This window comes from Tinamus guttatus, unplaced genomic scaffold (genome assembly GCF_059628265.1).
Source record: "Tinamus guttatus ecotype Peru unplaced genomic scaffold, ASM5962826v1 Tinamus_guttatus_pri_ptg000004l, whole genome shotgun sequence".
In the NCBI taxonomy this organism is placed as follows: Eukaryota; Metazoa; Chordata; class Aves; order Tinamiformes; family Tinamidae; genus Tinamus; species Tinamus guttatus.
Window position 1 is genome coordinate 4,906,229 of NW_028288538.1, and position 21,141 is coordinate 4,927,369.

At 40.6% G+C, this 21,141-nt stretch overlaps 1 long non-coding RNA gene across 1 annotated transcript; it reads left to right on the forward strand.

The window, feature by feature from the left end:
- Nucleotides 1-980: 980 nt before the first annotated feature.
- LOC148596377 (uncharacterized) lies at nucleotides 981-19,449 on the forward strand. Its single transcript, XR_015914392.1, has 3 exons — nucleotides 981-1,139; nucleotides 14,089-14,265; nucleotides 19,123-19,449. It is a non-coding gene; the product is annotated as an uncharacterized LOC148596377 (long non-coding RNA).
- Nucleotides 19,450-21,141: the final 1,692 nt, after the last annotated feature.

The window sequence follows — 21,141 nt, forward strand, 5'->3', positions numbered from 1 at the left end:
GGGCAATCCAGAAGAAAAGTAATCTAAAGAAGCTAGGATTAGTGGTTAATACCATATGACATGCTGCCTTTTGTAAACGGGGGGAAGTCATTTGTGTTTCGGTTGGATTATTTGTGTGTTTATGTTAACATTGAGCCATGATTCAGGTTTGCCAAATGCAATTCCCTTGAAGGAAAAGCAGAGTTATTAAAGGAGGTGCTGCCTGTAATTGATCTGCATTAAGTAAGTGAAGCTTGCAAAGTGCTTGAGATACTTGGATGGAAGAAGCCAGGAGTGCAAAATATTATTCTATAAGAGCAAAGTATTATTAGTGTATCTGAAAAATTGCTGATCATTTAAACATGTGGTTTATTATAAAATCAATAAAGATAAAGTTACAAGAGAAAGGGAGAGAAAATGTACCTGCTGCTGGAGAACAAAGAGGAAGAGGGAGATCCCTGAGGAAGCTTCTTGTTTAAGCATGTGTAAAGTTGCTTGCTTCTGTCTGATCCATTTATACCACTAATACAGATTAAAAGTCGATGATTACTTATATAAGCATTTCAGTTTATGAAATGAAACCTATGCCATTAAAAAAAAAAAGCCTATTGCTTTGGAAAGTATCCACTAGACCTATGTTTGAATCTGCATCTCCCTGGGATGACAAGATCCACATTTCTGCCATAGCTCCCTGCCCAAAGTGTCTCTTCCATAGCTATGTCTCCTTGTAGGAACAGGGGGAGGAAATAAGCTTAGGATGGAAGTGTGTTGGTAATAAAGTCACGAACACAGAGCCTGAAGCCTCCCACTGAGCCTCGCCTGCATGGAGAATATCTAAAATGAGCTCCTTGGAGCAACCACGAGTAAAGGAGCGTCTGCCCAGCATATTTCTCTAGAAGCAGTGTGAAGTCCTGCAATAGTCCACCCCATATGGGATGGGTTGGTTTGTCTCTCTGTGGTGGGCTGACGAGGAGGGGCAACTCCAAGACGAGCATCCTGCTCCTCCAGAATGACGAGCTGGATGCTGCTCTCTGGAGAGAGTTTGTGAAGATTTCCTTCATGCTCATCCTATTCTGCATAAGGGATTTCCTACAAGGACAGGGGAGAGGAGTTCCAGCCACAAGAATCCTACTGGTAGGAAGGTGGTTTAAAAACGAGAGGTAAGGAAACTTTTTAAATCATTTTGGACATGTAGGAAAATGGGGTGGTTTCAGAAGGTTGGTTAGAAAAGCATCTGACACTCCAGACGGGGTCCTCAGCAAAATAGTCTGGCTTACACCTCCTCTAGAACAGGCTCTTGGTTTCTTCTGCTTCTTCTCCCTAAATAGTAAGATCCGTATAAAAATCACTGAATGAGGATCTTCTATGGCAGCAGTTTTACATTGCAAATTGCTCAATGAGGTATGAAAGAGGCATCTCAGCTGCACAAAATCATAATTTAAATGTTCGGTTTGGTTTATTTTCAGCTTCATGACTCAATGGAGTAGATCCTCTGCATGGCACTGAAAGTAAAATCTGGTCAGGTTTGAAGTCAAAATCGGGGCTTTTACTCATCATTTAATAATCGTTTCCTTTGCTTCAAAATTCTATGTTATCATACGCATGCTGCAGCCAAGAGTGTGCCACAGAAAATTGCATGGGGAAGTGGATGAAAGAATTAACCTGAAGGTTGAAAATGTATAAGTAGTATAAGGTACTATGACCTAACGGAATTATTAACTATATACAAAATTTGAATTCTAGAAGCTGAGATACCAAATGAACAGCTTGGATTATTTTAAGTCCGATTTCTACCCATTTCAAAAATAAACTTTCAGGAATAAAATCTCTGCTTGCATGAAATAGTGGAATCGTATTCCTATTTTCAAGAGGGAACAGTTTTTTAACCGCTTGCACAAGCTACTTCTATAGGGGGAATCAGCAGCCCTAATATTTGCTAAGAAAAATAGGGGTAAAGTCATATGGGAAATGTGTGAGAGAGATTTTTTTAAAAAAATATTTTCCATCGAAATAGTAGCTCTCAAATATTTCCTGACTAGCTTTAATTTCAATTCATGACAGGTCATTGAGATTCAGTTATTCTTGGGAATGTCAAGGGTTCTCAAGAGTATTAGCGAGAATTTTATGAAAATGTTGATGCAGAAAATCATATGAAGTTATTTACTGTATTGAATCTTGTGTGTCTGGCTTAATGGATTGTGGAGCAAGTGCATGACAGTCAGATCTGGTAGTTATTGTGGTCTTCGTGTTTCTTCAATCCTGATTGCTTTATATATCCATGAAGGACAATACTTGTTCTAGCGAGGACTGGTCCAATGATGCTCCTCTACCTATGGTCTAAGTGAACACGACTACGCTGATCAGTGAGGATAGCTTCTCCTGTTACTGAAAAGTGTTGTCAAAATGTGGCCCCTTGCAGAAGTACCTGCAGATGGTGTTGACGTCACTTTTGTCCTTTTGTTTCTTTTTTTTTAAGAAATATATAGAGAATAATAAAAGAAAGTGTTCATCTAACTCATTTGCAAGGTTCTACCTGCCATCCCTTATGCTCAACGAGTATGTGAGGGCACTGTTAGGCTTATGTGCATGTAAATTACCTCTAACTGCACATCTCTATTATAGGCAATTACACTAATGTGCTGGAATGATACATTTAGTGCCTTTAGAAGATAGAAGCTGGGTGGAGGGCAGACTGATTTGAAGATCAATCTGGATGAAACAAAGAATGGTATTTATTTGGTAGACCATTGGGAAAGGCTTGCTAAAATCGTAGCATAAGATAGCATTAACCATATGATAAGCGAGGCTTGCAATTTAGGAGTCCTTTTGTGCTTTTTTTAAAAAAAATAATTATGCTTTGGATTATTAGGCTAAGCTGGGAACTATTACTATTTCTTTGTAGAATAGAGATCTCAAGCAAGATCTGACATATGTGCCAGGTATTTGGATTTTACCTAGCTAGTCTTTGACATGATTTGGATAGCAGAATTTGAGTTTCCTTGCTCACACTTGTAAAAGAGAACCACCACAGTGACCACTCATAAGCTAGGAAAGATGGTGCCAACATTGCCAAGGTACTCACCAGCATACGTAGGAAAGGCCCCTTCCTGGAAATGCACGATGAACGATGCTTTCCTTTCTGTGCTTTCATCACTGTGAGATTGGACTCCAGAATTGCACTTCGCTGGACAGCTTCTTTTGACTAAAAATAGAAAAGCTAAACTTAAAAAAGCAATGATTTTGGGTGATGTCCATTCTAACCTGCCTGCCTTTGAATGTGGAGCAGAAATCAAGGGACTTGATATCGGTGTTTGAAGCTCAGATGGGAGGAATGGCTTCTTGGCTGCAACTGTTACCAAGGCAGACCCTGGAGGTGGGGAGAAAGAAATTTATCGATTAAAAGCACCAACTCTTCCCTGACTGTCCCCTTACACAGTATCACCATGACTGTGGGCTGCTTCTTCCACTAGGTTTCTTTTACACCCACTTCTAGAGAATTCAGGAAGCAATGGGAAAATTGCATGATGTCACCTGAGAGGTTTAAGTTTTTCACAGCCCTGGATGTGAAGTATCACAAGTTGTTATTGGTAATATGACATGTTCCACAGGAACTTAAGGAAATTTTTTTTTTTAACAGTGAGGGTGACAGAGCATTGGAGTAGGTTGCCAAGAGAAGTCATGGAATCTCCTTCTCTGGAGATCTTCAAAACCAGCTTGGATGCAGTCCTGTGCCCCATGCTCTAGGTGACCCTGCATGTGCAGGCGGGTTGAACTAGATGATCTCTAGACGTCCTTTCCAACCTTAATGATTCTATGATTTTTCTATTTTTGGTATTGTTTTTATTTGTAGTAAGTCTTCCAGCAGACTTGGATTATAGTTGGTTTCTCTTTCAAATACATAAAATTAAGGCAGCAGATTATTATCCAATAATAAAAAATATGTGATCAGAACAAGTTATGCAGATAATTTGTACTACTGGAAGCAAACAGCGAGTCTAAGTACCCAAAATAGGCTCATATAGATGCTTAGTGAAGTGAGGGGAAAGTAAATAAGAAAAAGCAAGCAATCTGGTTATGTTCCACCTCTACGTTGCCATAAAGCATTAGGACTTGTTTCCATGGCAGCTTAAAGAAATCCTGCGCATTGTGACTTAACATAGGACACTCTATGAGTATTGTGGTGGTCAGAAGTGACAATGAGCATGATGGGCATGTGATAACAATATATAAAAATGCTGGCTGCTCAAAGGACACAGAATAAACACATTTCAGAAGGCCACTGTGATGTGTTAGGACTATAAGGCACAAGACCAAATGGCAAAGCATGGTTGTGTATATCTGTGGGCTGCGGGGAGAAGAAGAAAGGGTGGATGAAGGTAAAAAAGAGGGAGAACCACCATTGCTCCAAATGGGGATAAAAGGCTAAACATCTTTGCTTTCTGAAGAATTTAGCAAATTTTATATCAAGGACCTGCTTTTTATAGGAATTTGCTTTGCATGCTACTGTTTGCTTTAAAGAGTTTTCACAATTTATATTTGGCTGTGCCATGAGGGGATTACTTCCTGCTGTCTAATAAATGCAGAGAAGAGATTCGAAGGGACACTCATGCACACTAACACATACATGCATGCTACTTAGATGTCCAGCAGATAAATGCAGTATTTTTTTTACAAGGAGATATTACACAGGGAATCATCTTAGCAATCAGACGGTCTGTTGGCTGGTTTTAATAAACTTCAACTGAAGGAGTTGTTCAAGTCATTCAGTTCAAGTTATTCAGTTCATACTAACACACTAGAGGCTTAGCTGTGCACTATAGGTGCATCCCTAACTTCTGTCTATCCTTTCTCAGTCAAGGTGTTTAAAATCAAGAGAGAAACTTGTGTAGATGCTGATGCATAGTGAATTATGGACAATCTTTGTAAAATATCCCTCCAGTCCTAGTCCAGAGTTTAGTCCCATCACTATGCTCATATATGAACTTGTCACTATGAAGAGAGGGGACGTATCCTTTTTTCTAGGGAGAAGGCTGTGATTCAGATGTGCAAAAATGAAGTTGGAAAGCATGTGGAAGAAAAAAAACTGTAAAAAGGACTACGATATCTGATTATATATATGCATAATATATCAGACTTTTAAAGAAGTGGATAGATACTTAACATCCTAAAAAATGTTGAGTTTTTGTGCTTTTTACACGCATTTTTGAGAATTGCACAATGAATAATGGCTAATTTGGCTAATTTTGTCTCTGTTATTTTCAGTGATTCACTAGGCTAACAAGAAGTTTGGATTCTGATCCTGAAGAAGAAAATGCACATCTGGAATTGCGCTTTGGTCAGGTGTCTTGTTTCTGCAAGATCAGAAAATCCCACACTAATGCCATGGCTTAATTTTAAAATGGCTTCTCTTTTTAACTTTTTGAACTCTCATTTTAGCTTTTATCATTCATGTTAACTGCTTACACAGTTTATGCCTCTTTCACAGCTTATTTAAACTCAGCCCTTTTCCAATCCTGCATTTTTATCTGAAGACAAATTATTTAGCACCACTACGATTTTCACTCTCTTGACATCTGTGAACTGACTTTGTTTGACCAATTCTGTTCCTTGCTGGAAATATCTGGCATCATTTGATAATATTGTTCTTTTCATATAGCCAAAACCCTGGCAGGTGAGGAAAAAAATGAAGACAATTTAGTAAATAATGAACACAGAGAAGACATACTGTTTTCCTGCAATGAGGAATAAATGCACTTTATTAAGTGACCTTTCCTCTAGTGGCTGCCAAGAAATCATAGATAATAAAGCTCTTACTTGCACAGGATTTTAGTTGAGAGGGGGTATTGCTCAAAAAATGGTCCATTCCTTTATTAAAATCTTGTTGCATCAACATCAATTTTGGCCAAATTTTGCTATTGAGACTATTTGTGTTGCAGTTTTGTCTTTCTTTCAATTTACTTATTTTTGTAAGTCTTGTGATTCAATTGCTATTGCAAATGAGAGCTTAATTCCCACCCCCAATTCCACCCTGATTTGCAGATCTTTTTCCTGGGTTTTGCTTTATTTCATGTCTTTTCAGGAAGTGTATGGTGGCTGCCATACACCAGGATTGATGTGTACATGAGTGCCAGCTGGTTGTATTTAGTCACTGGTTCCTTGTATGATTGTAAATGACTTAATCAGCTTTGCACCTACAAGGGTTACTGTGACTGGTGGTTGACAGGGATGTTTCCAGTGGTGTCAATGTATTAATGGTCTAATCCAAAGTGCTAGGGATGGCAGTGCGTGCTGCATGCAGTGTGTGCATGCACATGGAGTGATGTTCTCTGTGAGCCTGTGGCTTTGGAGTGGATGATCTCAAGGAAGGAAACAACCCTCCTGCATGATGTGTTCATGGTCATTGTACCATTCATGTCTACCTACAGCCACCACATGTTTGTATGATTTAAAGATTTTACGTAACAAGCAGAAGCTTTAAATCTGGAACAAGTTTCCTTCAGTTATAGTCATATTATCTTGCTTGAGAGGAGAGAAAGTATTTGCTCTGAGTACTCTGCAGATACTCTTGGGCTTGGCAGGACAGGTTGCTTTTTGTTTCTTTCCACCATACCTCAAAAAACTGAGGGTGTCTTCCCCCATGAAACCTAAACTTAGGACTCACAGATGGGAGCTAACAGCTACTTGATTTATGAGCTAGACACCTCTTCTCACAGGGATAAACATGTTCCTCAGCATTCACTGTTCCTTCAGAAAACAAATTAAAATAAATCAAAATGATGTAAAATCCTACACCAAAAAAAAAAAAAAAATCAGATCATGATGAGGAGAAATTAAGAGCTTGGGTTCATGCCCTCTCATCTCTCTGAAGCAGATGAGAAGCCGCAGAGGCTTTGTGCTTCTGAGGCCAGTTCTGGGTAGACCTGAGTGCGAAGACATAAGCAGAAGACCTGTCTCATGAGCCTTGCAGCTCCGGAAAGCAGAGCTTGGGTTAGGGACCTGCACTGGAAGCTCAGGTTTGAACCAAGGCACTGCCAGATTGCTTATACTTCTAATCTAAGCAAAATATATGTAGGTATTTTTAAGGGATGTCAAATCTCACCTTAAATATGTATGTGTGGGAATAGCTATTGGTGAGGGAGACAGGCAGAGGAATGAGCATGAGCCCACAGATCCATTTGGAAGAACTCCTCCTATAACCCCCCCCTCTACTGAGTTTACTAAAAGCATCAAAGAAGAGAAAAAGAAGCAGAGACATAAAATGCAAGTAGCACTTTTTAATAGATTTTTCTTCCTTTTCCCCAAAGGGTTCAGCTGCAGAGAAAGAGTGGAACATAATAATCCTTAGCATTTATATAGCACTTTACATTTCTGAAGCTCTGTACAAACATTAACTGATCAATCTTCACAACACCCCTGTGAGTTAGGGATGTATGATTAACCCATTTTACATTCGGGGAAACCATAACATTTCAGGGTCCGGTTTTCCCCACCCTTCCAGAGGTGTACGGTCCTTGCACATCCTGCTGATTTACACAGGAGATATCCCTGGCTCTTTGGAGTGTCAGGTGCCCTGTGACAGCCTCGGGGCTCCATCTCCAGTCTGTGGCTCATGCTCCAAGGGGTCTGCTTTTGATTCCTCTGGCCATGGGATTGCCAATGCTTTTGCACAGCTTTGTCTTTCCACCTCCTTGCTGGTGTGGGACCTGTGAGTGGAATTTCAAGAAGCAAAACTATATCTGGCTCATATACCTACTGGAATACTACAAAGCTGTCTTTATTTGGGACCCTAGGGAAAAACCTATTATCCCAAATTTCCTTCTCCTCTCCTCTCCTCTCCTCTCCTCTCCTCTCCTCTCCTCTCCTCTCCTCTCCTCTCCTCTCCTCTCCTCTCCTCTCCTCTCCTCTCCTCTCCTCTCCTCTCCTCTCCTCTCCTCTCCTCTCCTCTCCTCTCCTCTCCTCTCCTCCTTCTGTCCCTCCTTCCATCTTTTCCCCCTGGAATGTTAAAAAACCTGGAATGACTTAAAAGGAAATATAGTCCTGTGTTGAGTAAAAACACCCAAATACAATGATACATCCTATCCTGGTAGCCCATTTTTCCCTTTCTTTTTTCAACCTTTTCCTGAAATTTTTCTGTGTTTTAGAGAAAATGGCATGTGGACTAGGGGATTAATGCATCTTTATTATTATTTTTTTCAGCATAGAAGTAAACAGATATCTTTAACAGAATATCTTGGTGTAAAATGTTGAATTGTGCTAAGTTTTTAATGCTTCCTGAGTTTCAGTCTCCTGAACACAGCTTGCCTGCTATGGCAGAGCTCTGCCTTTGCGGGAGCTGGAACTGTGTGGCAATGCTGTTTTTGCTCTGCCCCGTGTTTTGCTCTGGGCTTTGCTATCATGAGCCACAGGTGCATTCAGCTGAACTCACTGTGGGTTCCTACTGGGAGAAAAAATGTGTATTTATCAGAGAGGATATCCGCTGTGGTGAGGATGAAAGTTTCCTCCATGGTTATGTCCTACAGGCAGGGATGGCTCCATCTAAATGTGCAGCATCACCTCAACCAGGGTGCAGATTTGAATATAAGACCTGAGCCTTTCGGCATCTGCTAGTCTGGACTAACCCCCTGGCATGGATCATAAGGACAGTATGGAACTCTATGAAGATAGCTTCTGGCTGCCTATATTTGTAACCCTCCTCCCACTGAATGTCCATTTCTTGCTCAGCATAAAGCACCAAGTAGTGCTGTACCCAGAGGAGATGTTCAGAGAATATTGAATTTCATTACTGGATATGCTCCTTGGTCTTCTCCGTTGTAAATAGTCCTAAGGAGATAGGAAAAAAAGAAGGGTTCAAAATGACAACTGAGAACAGGGGCAAATGGCTTGTCTTCCCAATATATATATGTTTGTGTGGGGGTTTGATTATTCAGGATTTTAAGAATTTCCTCAAATGTCATTGCTTTGAGTGTTCTTTTTCTTTCTTTCTTTTCTTTTCTTTTCTTTTTTTTTAAATTGACTCACTATTTATTTATCTGGGAATTATAATATTACTACCATAACCAGATGTCCAAATCAAGATTGATATCTTAATTTCTATGAAACAAAACAAAACAAAAACCCTGCTGCTTCTGCCCTGGGATATGGCCTGTATTCTATTGCTTTTTATCTCTATTATTGAATCTTCTGATCTGGGAACTGTACAAAACAGATTTTCATTCTGAATGCTAATCAAAAGGATGTGTTAATTAAATATACTCCTAATCAAAACTAGTTTGAAATGAGACATGCAAGGCAGAGTCTGCCCCTTCTGAAGCTAATGAAAGGTATCAAGGGGACTGGGTTTTTTTGGAGGGGAACCTGGCCACTGGTTTAGAGAAAATCATTATTGTCATGAAGGCTTAAAAAATAAGATCATCTTCTCCTCTATTGGTGGAGTCCCTCCAGATTTGTGCTGGTGGAAGAGGGGCTCTGAATTTGGTCCCTACTACTTAAAAATAAGTAGTTGCCCTTTAAGATGTAAATCTATTGAAATCCAACCTTAGACATTGCCAGGGTCACTCCGCTTATTACTTTATGACATTTCCAGATTAAAGGTGCAGTGGGGGCTCACATTAATTTGCTTTATGTTTGACTAGAAATGCTTCCCATCACTATTAGAGCACACTTGGAGCTCTCTTCATTTTAGAACGCTTGTCAGTCATTCGAGAATGATATGCCCTACGTCTGGGATGAATAAGCACATCATATATTAGGCAGAGTCTTTTTTCTCTGGAGAGGCTCAAGAGAACTGACAACTAGTTCCAAGGAAGGTGAAAAACATACAGCAGCCCAGCGGCTGAATGAAGGAGAAGGGGGGAAATATTCTCCTAAGGAATTATCCACTGAGTTGATTGAAAACATTCAGGTAGTTGTCTTGGGAGAGCAGTTCTTAAAGATCTGGAGAGACAAGAGGAAATGGAGTCCAACACTTCCATGTACATCTCTGTTCTGTGGTGTGTAGGAAAAAGTCCTCACTGGGAGCATGTATATATCTGTGTAAACGTCTGGGTCTGGGCATGCAGAGCGCCTATGAATTTAAAGAAGAGAGAGAACTTGGCATTTTCTATGCTAAAAATGGTCATTTTCCTTTTTTACTTTCTTCACACTGAAAAATAACTTGTCAAATATTCCAGTAATTTCTATCATGAAATCTTGTCTGATTTTGATTTCTGTTTTGAAGCCACCTGCATATTAAACCTTTCAGGGGTTAGAAAATCACAGTTCTGCCCTGAGGATGAGAGAGACAAAATACTTAGAAACTTACTGGGTGTTAATGTGTTTTTGTGTAATAGCAGAGGACCCCTGTCATGGACAGGATTTGCATCTTCTCTACCAATAAGTGGAAAAACTGTCATATAATTTTTCTAATGCTGGGGCACTGGGGGAAGAGGGAGCCCAGTCCCACAATCATCTGTGCCCTGAGTGTTACATTCAAGTCCCCTTTATGGTTCTTGAGCAAGTGGCCACTCAGTTCAGATCTATAGTCACAGATGTTTTGAATCAATCTGGCTGTAGCAAAAACTGTTAAAAAAAAAAAAAAAGAAAGAAAGAAAGAAAAAGGCAAAGTAAGAGATATTTTGGCATTTCGCTTTTGAGCTTTTGGGGTTGTTTGAACTTGAAGCTCAAAGCCACAGGCTGAAATGCCCTCCTCTTGGAAACAGAAGGTCTGATTCAGTGAGAGATAAGTGGAGACCTCTTCTTTTAAAGCACTTGAATTTTAGGTACTGACACAACAAAGTAGAAATCAACATCTTTACCTTTTTGCTGAAGTTAGTGGAACTGTCCGTGAACTTGATGTTAACCATGTGCTTTTAAGTGCTTGGCTTTGCTGGTACCACTGTATTTTAGAGAAACAGGCCCTTCAGTCTGAAACCAACTCCAGTGGTAGATTTAAGGAAATTTCTGAATATCTTCTCTCCCTTCTTCCCTTCTTGCACCCTCACAGAAGTGTTTTTTTGTTTTGTTTTGTTTTGTTTTGTTTTTTTCCCGTGGATTTCTATTAGTAAAATGTGTCAAGGTATTTATTTTTCTTTTCATTCATTCTCTGAAAGCAGTCTCTGGGAGGATCTAATAAGACAATGGTTAAAATACTATGAGAAGTATGACATTCCAGTGGAGGAAAATTAGAAATGTAATGAACAACAGAGTCTCTCAATTTTTTTTATGCTCAATTAACTGTGCATTAATATCTTTCCTTGCAAAGTATGCCATAAGGACATTGAGTTCCCAACTGATCTGTGTTGCTATCCATCATTAGTCTTGACCAATCCATATCTCCATATTGCTATTCTGTTTCTCTGAAAAATATATAACTCCCCCTTAACTGCAGGTCCATATCCACCCAACAGCTTCAGCTTCTCTAGTTGATATATTCTCAGGGGAGTCTGTCACTGTTTCCTCCTCAAGATGCTATCCTAAAGCACTTTACAGTGCAATATAAGCTGGTAAAAATTCACTTTTTCACAAAATAAGTGTAAAAACTGCAGCAGCCAATTGACTTGTGCATGCCCACTTTCAGCTCTTAAGTGCTATATTCTCCCTCACTCTACCCTCGGTTTAATATCCTAACCTCAGTGATCCACAGCATTATATAGCTTAATATATAGCTTAATCCATTCCAGGGATTTTTATCTTTTCTTATATTAACTTATCCAGAGATGATCTCTCAGCAATGGCATATGCTGGAGACAGTCATTTTTAAAGCCATCTGTAGCTGGTCCTTGTGTGAATACTGCACCCTGAAACTCATGATTCCTCTTCACGACTAATTATTTCCTATGGCTTTTAATACTGTTTCAAGTCTTAGAATAGCTCTGAATGATGATAGACATATATTATTATTACAGGTTGTATTAAGCAGTCGTAGCTCAAGTTCTAATTACATTACCCTTCAGCCACAGCGGCAGTAACACTTGGTTTGGTTCTTGAGTTTCTAGGAATAAGCCAGCCAGCAGTTCTCAGTAAGACTGCAAGGTCAGGGAGAAAGGGACTTCTATCCTTGTTTTCTTGTAGGATCTGGGAGAATATATGGTGAAAAGGGACAAAATCCCCTCCTGAAGTGACTAATTAAAGTGGAGGGCTGCAAGCACGCTGCTTGCGGACATTGCGCTCCTGGAAGTGCAGGGATGGTGGAAGGAGCCTCATTCTGCACCCGTACAAGGGGTGACCCATGCATTGGGTGCAAGCAATGACCATGCAACAAGAGCAAGTGGGACTGTTTGAGGATGCTCAAATTATGAAACTGATCTGCAAAGGCCCTGGGTACGCTACTGAAGATTTCTAAATCCATCTAGCAGAAGCCACCAGGACAAAACACGCTTTAATTCTTCCTTGTAAAGAAATACTATGGTATTCCTAATTATAGTTCTTTTTTTTTTTTCTTTTTTTCCACAAAACTATGAAACTATGTGTTCAGGGTGTTGCCTAAAGTCTCATGTAGTGGGATTAGTGCTGTGTGAATATCGCCCTTATTTCTTTTCTTTTGACGAGGAGGGGGAAATTCTAGTCCACATAATCAGTGAGGATTGATCTTGGGCACCTGAAAGATCTCAGAACCAAGACTCAGTTAACAAGTATTTGACTTTTATTATTTTTAGTCTGTGGGTGGCTAGGGTCATAGTATTTACATGGCTGATGATAACAATTCTGCTTTGTGCCTGTAATACATTTATAGGCATTTGGTGGATGTTTATAAATCTTATGAGTAATGTTTTTATGATTTAGAAAATGAAACAGAAATATGACAGACATTTCTTCAAAAATATTTTAAATAATTCCTGTGGTATTGAAACTCTATGTGCAGAGCATAAGGATATGATTTGATTTTTTATGTTCCATTGTCCTAATGTCCAAATAAATAAATAAATAGCATGTATAATAAAGAAGTTATTTCTTTTTTCTTAAACTCCTTTATTTGATAATCTCAAGCAATATAAACTACTAAGGAAAGGTTTTATTATGTAATACTATACAGCAATATAATACTGCTGGTTCTTTGGGACAGCGAATCTCCCTCTACAGTCCCCAGAACATTTTGGTTTCTTCTATAAACTTATTACAATCTATTTCTCCATTGTAGAGTTTTCTTACAGTATCCATAAAAGCCAAGCACCTGATACAAGAATACCTCATTTATATAGCAATTTTCATACCTCAGTGTACGAATTTATATGTGTTATGTCTGTGTGTGCTCCACATCTTTTACATTTGTAATGTATGTATCTGTGAAAATCAATATGCATATTTACTAGCAATTAAGGATTCTAAATAAGCATTTAAAAATGAAGTAAATACCAGTTTTAGAGATTTTAGAAAAAAAAAGATATTATGGTTTCTCAGCTTGAAAATGAATGAGAACTCTTTCTTTGCTATGTTAATTAATTACAGTTGACAAAAAGTAGGATCCTTCACTCCTCCTTTTCATGTTGCTAATTCCATCCCTCTCTTCCTCTCTCTCTCCCCTCAATTAAACTTATGAGAGTATCCCCTCCCCTTTTCGAAAGAAGCTTTTAGATTAATCATATTATCTTAAGGTTCCAAATCTCAATGCCTGCGTGACCTTTCTTCCGTTAGAATCCATTATCTTAAACTATCACAATAATCCTGGCTTTAGGGAGGGAGAGCGGGAAGCAGGAATCAAACCTAATAGATGGCAAATAAGATTAATCTATGATCTAAGTGCCGATTACACTTGGCCCTGCCCTTGAACACCCAGGTGTAACCTTGAAATTCACATCCGCTAAGACACTGCAATTGGATTGCGAGTCCCCGAAGGCCTGGACGGGGCAGCTGGCCAAACTTTACCCATTATTCCCCAGCGAGACATGAGCTGTCTCCGCCTGCAGCTCTTCTACTTGTGGAATTTGGCAGCAGCGCAGTTGAATGTTTGTTTTGGGATGTTTAGCATTTTTTCAGATAAAATAGTTATTTTCAGGTCCTTAATTTTTGTTTGTCAGAAGCAAGCAGCCAGGGAATGGGTGAACTTTTACCTGGACCTCACAAGAGGAGAAAGCGCTCTTTGCAAAAATCTGATAACTCCGCAGAAGAAAACAGAGATATTTTCTTTCTTTATAGGCTGACCTACGGACCCTGCCAAAAAAAATGTTCCATGTGAACTTGAGTCTGCAAGGTCCTCGTTTTCGGTTCCTAATACGCCGCGTTCTGAAAAAGGACATCTGCGATAAGATGGAACTTGGCATCCCTAACTCATGTCCTATGAACGAAGCAGGCTCAGAAGAGGCAGACCCAGAGGTAATTTTTCATCAAAGAACTTTTTAAAGCCATTACTAAAACCAGCATAAATTTCCTCCGTTGCTGGCAGCTTCAACGGGCAGGACAGGATTGATTTGGAGGTGGCAGCTGAGCTCTTTTATCTATTTATATGTAAGGCCAGCTTCTCAACGGGGCTGGAGCAGCAGGAGTTTGCTGACGTGCTTGAACCCTGGCCGTGAATGTCAGCCGGGAGGTAGCAGCGCTGTTATGTTGCAATGACCAGCCCCAAATTTCTGCTCTGCTTGTACCTACTGCCCTACAAGAGCATCCTGGTGATAACACATATAGTGATAATGCATTAGAGGGAAAAGAAGATGCCATAGGAAGAAACAACGTGCGGTAGGGTTGAGGGACCATCCTCAGATGGTCCCTTGGTAATCTTAAAACTGCAGGGAAAAGGAAGGAGAAAAGATGGCTCCAGCATCACCCTGGCTGCGTCAGGAGGTCTCTGAGACATCAAGGAGGGATGAAATCAGTGCAGGCCCCACATCAGCCTCTGGGGAGGCCTATGAGCACCCAGGGCGCTCTGCACCTCAGGGAGCACTTTAAGAGGCACCCACCATCACGGGTGTTTCACGGCCTCCCGGCTGGCTTGGCCAGCTCACGAGCGCCTGATCTCACAAGTATTTTAAAAGCTCTGCTCCTGTTACCCTGGGGAGGGCACATGAACAGCATGGCACCGAGGCTGGCACCAGGCCACATGCCAGGAGGCTGACCCGGTGGCACTTGGGGGTATTATGTGGATGTGTAAATAAAACGGGAGATAGACACCTGGCCTGGCTCTTATTTACTTTATGGGGAAATCAGCGAGGAGGAGGAAAGCAAAAAAAAAAGGTTTCAAAATGGACTTGCCTAGTGGACCTTGACCAAAAAGTAAATCTGCGCACATAAAAGCTGATTAGGAAATGTGCTTCTCTGCCGTTTATTTATGTGTCTGTTCCTGCTGGTGCCAAAGGCGCCTGTGGTCCCCAAATGTTTCAGAAGTTTTGAAGTGTCCGGAAATGCTGGACTCCTAGGCCACCAGGCGCAGTGATCAAAATAAATAAGAATAAATCAGATCTCTATCAGTTTTACCAAAAAAAAAGCCCCCTAAAGGACATGAGTTTTATGGGCAATTCTCTTAACACTCCCATGGGCTCTGTTCCCAGCCTGCACTTGCAGAAACCAGGAGAAATTGCAGCCGTGTCTAGATACAACTGGGGGCTGCAAAGAGCCCTGAGCGCAAAGCCAGGGCAGTGGTGGGAAGACGGTGGCAGGAGGGAGGATGTTCCCACGAGGAGACGCACGGAGCGGCCGGAGAGGGTTAACTCGCACCCGCAGCCGGCAGCCTCATGCCATTAAGTCAGGGAGAGTAATGAAATTTCATTTAATTTGTCAGGAAGAAAGTGCTAATGTTAAAAGGCATTTAATAAAAAGGGGGAGATTCTTTGAAAGGAAGCCTTTAAGTAATTACTTCAAGTGTCTTAGGCCTCCTCACCAGAATATTTACATTAGTGTCTCCCAGCGCCAAAGTGTAATTAAATTAGTGCAGCATTTACATTCCATCCTGTTTTTTTTTTAGAAGTGTGATTTTATTAACAATTCTCAAAAAAAAAAAAAAGAAAGAAAGGAAAAGCGAGCCTTGATCTAATCAAATCGGGTGTTAGCATTTTTTTATTTTTTCTTGGTGTTCTCACTGAGAAAACTAGTGAGGAAACTGGCTGGGAGAAGTGGGGGGAGAGGAAAAAAGAAGAAAACTTCATCTGGCTTTTGAGTTCATCTTGGAGAGATGCCATTAGTTTTATGTGCCCAGGGACTGATGCGGAAAACTCCGGCCAACACTACACAGACTACCAGGCCTCCTGGTAGAGTTTGCAGCATTAGTCTGGTTGTCTTTGCAAGCCACAGAGGTGCAAATGTGAGGAGGAAAGAAGTTGGAGTGGCTCTGAACACGGCATCAAAGGAGAGAAGCAGAGGACAGCCTGCGATCTGTCTGTCCCATGGATGCTCACAGGGCAAAGCACTCTTAAAAGCTCAACATCACCTAAGAGCTAGGAAGCTGCAAAATATCGGAAAATCTGGTTTTGTATGTCTTACGTGAAAAAAACCACAACTATTTTTTCTGAAAGAAAAGCTATATGTAATACTTCCCTAGGGGAGAACAAAATTCCCACCTTGATTAAAATGGGATGCGCTTCATTTGCCTGAGCTTCATGGTAAACACAAATTTAAGAAGAGAGATTACAAATTCATAAAACATAAAGTATATGTGGGCAAGTTATCTTTTTGTGGCAAAGATGTCTCAGTTACAGAATTACCAGATACAGATTTACCAGTGCTATAGAAGATGACACTGAAGAGAGTTAGCAAGAAATAAAAGGCAATAGAATATTTTTTTCTTAACAAAATAAGGAAAAAATATAATTTTGCAGATGTTGAAATGGTTTGGCAAAACATTTGTGATTGCATCAAATGCTACCTCAGGAGTCATCTGACCATTAAATGTTATTTCAGCCAAAAGGAGAGAAAGGTGTTTCCATCACAGAGTAACTAATATCTTGTGCTTGTGAAACTCAGCTGGGGGACACAAATTCAAGTCCCTAGGAGAAACCAAGCAAAACAGATATTTAAACATGACAAGAGAATTGGTTGGTTGGTCGGTTTTATTTCATGCGAGCCTTTGCTAATTAAAAATGTGTTTTGAGTAATGGTGAATGCAAATAAACTGAGGAGCATTTTGTAGAATTGCCTCTAAATCTGCCACTATGAGTCTGCAGCTCTAACCTCGGCTATGACACTGGTCCAACACAGGTCTCTGCTGTATCTTCTTATTGGTGAGGACTTCAGCCAGGGTCTCTAGCAAAATACATACAGCAGCTACAAAAGCAGAGTTTTTTTAGAATAATTTGAGCGTGAATGTTGCATTTTGCTGGAACAGTTTCAGGGGCCTTCCCTAGAAATTGGTTTTCACGGTGTCCAGTTTAAGCTTAAGTGACTCTGAAAGGAGGATGTTGCAGCATGAAGAAGCCTCTCTAAACAGAAAAATTAACATACCCACCAATTAAAGGTTTTCTCTGCCCTGTATTTGAAAGATTTTCTGAAGAGAAGGCAGCAAAACTTTGCAGATGAGAAAAATCTCCCACTTTTGCCGCTCCGTCTTCACGGTGGAGGTGGCCGGGATTCAGTGGGAAATCAAAGGCAGAACTGGATAACAATAGCGGGGCTGTGGGCATGGGAAGAACACGCTCGCGCGACGCCATCTGCACGGGAATGGCTTCCTCTTCCCGTGGCACAGCGGGTTCAAAGGGAATCCAAAACTCAAAGATTCCAGAAAAATATCTGATCTAGGGAAGCTGTCCGGCACAACGATGACGGGCTGACACCCTCTGAAGGAAAAGAGGAAAAAACTGTAAAAGCAACGCACTCCCCTCCTTCCTGCCAGAGCAGAGAGGCTATTTACATCTTTCTACACTCACTCGCTTGAATTTTGTCTGATTTTATTTTTTCCTGTGCTTCGCACTCTTTGAAGCATGACCCACAGTGAGTTGTGTTTGCAGTCACTGCAGTTGCAGCAGGAGTCTTGCACAGGGACCCTCATGGGAGCAAAAAAACAAAAAAAACATCGGTGCATAAGGATGGTCCGAGGTGGCGGATATCCCAAGCCGCTTCGTGTGCCCTGTTGGGCCTTTTTCAGTTCAACTGGGACATCCACGGGTGCCCACGTCTTCCCTCTTACCTTACAGGACATTCATCCTCACCCTGGTGTTCACAAATAATTTAAAGATAATTTAAAGACTGGCAACATGGGTTTTGTTTTATTCCATTTCTGACTCCTGGGGTATGAAGTTATTGAATGCAGGGTTTTAGCTGTCAGCCAGCAAGTGAAAAACATTCGGTGGGAAAATGGCAAATGCTGGGATTGCCACCGTGTTGGTCTGCGCTGTTAATTAGACCTGGCACTATCAGCAGCTGCCGAGCCGAAGATTGCTGAACGAAGCATCTATTTACATGGGGGAAAAACCAGTGTTTTGGGCAGGTGAGGAGCGCTTTGTGCTGCAGCCATTTCAGTCACCTTCTTGCAAGGGAGAAGATTTTTCAGGCCAAACTCCATTCCTGATCAGGGCAAGGATAAATCACTCCTCCTTGCAAAAGGGCTCAACAATCTGGGGAAAATGGAATTTGCTGAATGAGGAGAACTTCTGAAAAGCTGCACGCTTCCTGGAGATGCCTAACTAGGAGCTAATCTCTTTCTGAGATCTGGTCTTCTCTCCCTTAAAAACACATTTTTTATATGATAGAACAGCTGTTGTTGCTTCTGTTGTGATGATCTGGGTGAAAAGTTGGGTAACAGAGAGGGAGGCTTTAAAAAAAGCAAAAGACAAAAAAACTCCCCAAAATTCTTCTCCTAACCCACCCACTGAAAAAATCCTTCTGCTCTGGCCTTCCAGGGACAGACATAAAACTTCTAATACTTTTTAATGCAATTAAAACAAATGCTGACATTATTTATAGCTAAATTACTGGCAAGAAAAACAACTAATGACCAAGACCCACATTGGTGGCATTAAAAAAAAAAAAAAAAGTAAAAAGAAAGAAGGAAAATCCTAGAGGGAATGATTTGTAAGGATGTGGTTAAACCTATTTATACCCTGGGTTCTATTTGTTTTACAGCCAGCGGTGCACGAACAACATGAAAGGTTATCTTTGACAAGGTTTTAGCTATTATTTTCTTCCAGTGAAATGGTATTTCTTGAGAAAAAAAGGTCTTCAGAACAAAATAACAATAAATCCTGATTTAGATACATAAAGCTGCCATCGATATCACATAATATCAGTGTTCTTTCTCACTCGATACAGGCGTTTTTAAGATAAATGGTAAAACTGAACTGGAAATCCATCTGGCCAGCTGCCTGATCTAATGAATAACCCCACTTTGGCTCCTGCAATGTAAGCAGAAAGAGTTCTCTCCCGGCCGCTTTCGTCTGTCATGAATCTACAAGACAGCCGACATAATATCTGGGCGACAACAGCGTGCTAACAGTGCAGTGACTTCCATTTTCTTTGCTTTCTATTGATTTTCACTTAATAACTGGCGAAATACTAAACGTCCGCCCTGAGTACCTAATAAATCCTGCCTGAGCTTTTTATTGAGGAGAATTTAATAAAAACAACCATTGCGGCTGAGGGATTTTTCTTCTGGACAGAGCACTGGGAAGGGGTGGGTGGTGTGCATGGGCATGGGGGGAGGCGACATTTGAATTTTCTTCCTTTTAAGAAAAGGTTTTTTCCCCTCCCTTCTCCTCCCTGCCCTCTTGAGGACCCAAGTTGTTTCTTCCAAAGGGACCAGCTTACTCCACTTGGCCTCTGTTTCTCCCAATGTGCAGAAATGGCCACAAGCCGCAGAGGAAGAAGGGTATTTATAGCAGGATGGCTCTTCCATAACATCCAACACACCTATCCCTGCTTTCTTCTTAAACCTGATTTCAATTTTGCTAATTGTCCTGAAGGCTCTTTAATTGCTGGGCAAGAGGGCTGTCAGAATCATACAGTGACACGGTTTTTATTGTCTCGTTTTACAGCTATTTTATGTCTGACACTTGACATGCAGGTGTGAAGATCCCCTGTCGGATTTGTTGGCTACTGTAACAAAACGGCATTTTTAACTTATACGAAGTGTTAAATCTGCATCCAGTTAAAAACAAAACAAAACAAAACCCGGTGGTTTATAAGTTGACAATTAATCCTAATTGTTAGCTTGGGAAAAAAAAAAAAAAAGAAAAAGAAAAAAAGAAAGAAAGCACTGGAAAAACAGATGTAAAAGGCCAGAAACCCTCTTTGTTTTGCTGTCCAGCAAGCATGTGCACGTATGTTGATATACATGTTATATACAATTTTCTTTCCTGAGGATGTATCAGGAGAGACTGGGACAACATTCCTAAGTACAACATATTATTTTCCTCCCACAACGGTTCTCTTTGCCAATAAACTCCACAGAGTTCCTATTATACAAAGCTGCTTTTTTAAAGCATTTGACAGTTTTTATTTTAATTGACACAGAGGCAGTTTCAAAGTCATTGGGTTTAATGAACAATCATCTTAGCATTTGCCTGCTCAAATCCTCTTATTCCCAGCAGTTCACAGTAAAGTTTATTCCAAAGGCTGAAATTAAAAAAGGAGAGAGAGAGGGGAAGCAGAAACGTTGAGGAGCTTATATAAAAATCTGTGAATCTCAAGTTTTGCGCAGCGCTGTTATGAAAACTACTCAGCCATGCAAAGCAATAAGAGGTTTAATTACTCCTTGGTTGTCCCTGTGCTGCTCCCAATGCGGCGTGTGGCCTTGCAGAGCCCTGGCAGTGAAAATTGAGGCGTTTGGGTGGAGTTGGGAGCCCGGTTGGCAGCTCGGCTTCTTGCTTTCTTTGCCTTTTCTGTGTCTTTTTGGTGTCCCTCACTGGCTCATTTAGTGGTAGGGTGGAAGACTCAACAGTTTGACATGGAAAAGTCTTTGGTAGATCTCCCTTACTGAAATAGGGAATAAGTCTGTTCTGAGTAGTGGAGCTTAAGGACAGGTAAAATGATAAAACCATAAAACCACACGGAAGAATTTTCCCAAACAGAGATTCTTATATTTATTTGAGGTTCAGTGCTCGTTTTAAGGTCCCTATTCCTTCTTTATCATATAGTTTAATGGGGCAAATCTATAAGAACAATTAAGTATTAGAAGTATCTCCTCTGCATTGTTGCTGTGCGACATTCAACAGATGAGAAAAAATAAAAATAAATAAATTCCAGCAGAACGTGATCAAATGATACCTGACTGACCAGTAATACTGGTACTAGCTGACATTGGAGTTCAGAAATCTCTTTCCTAACATAAAA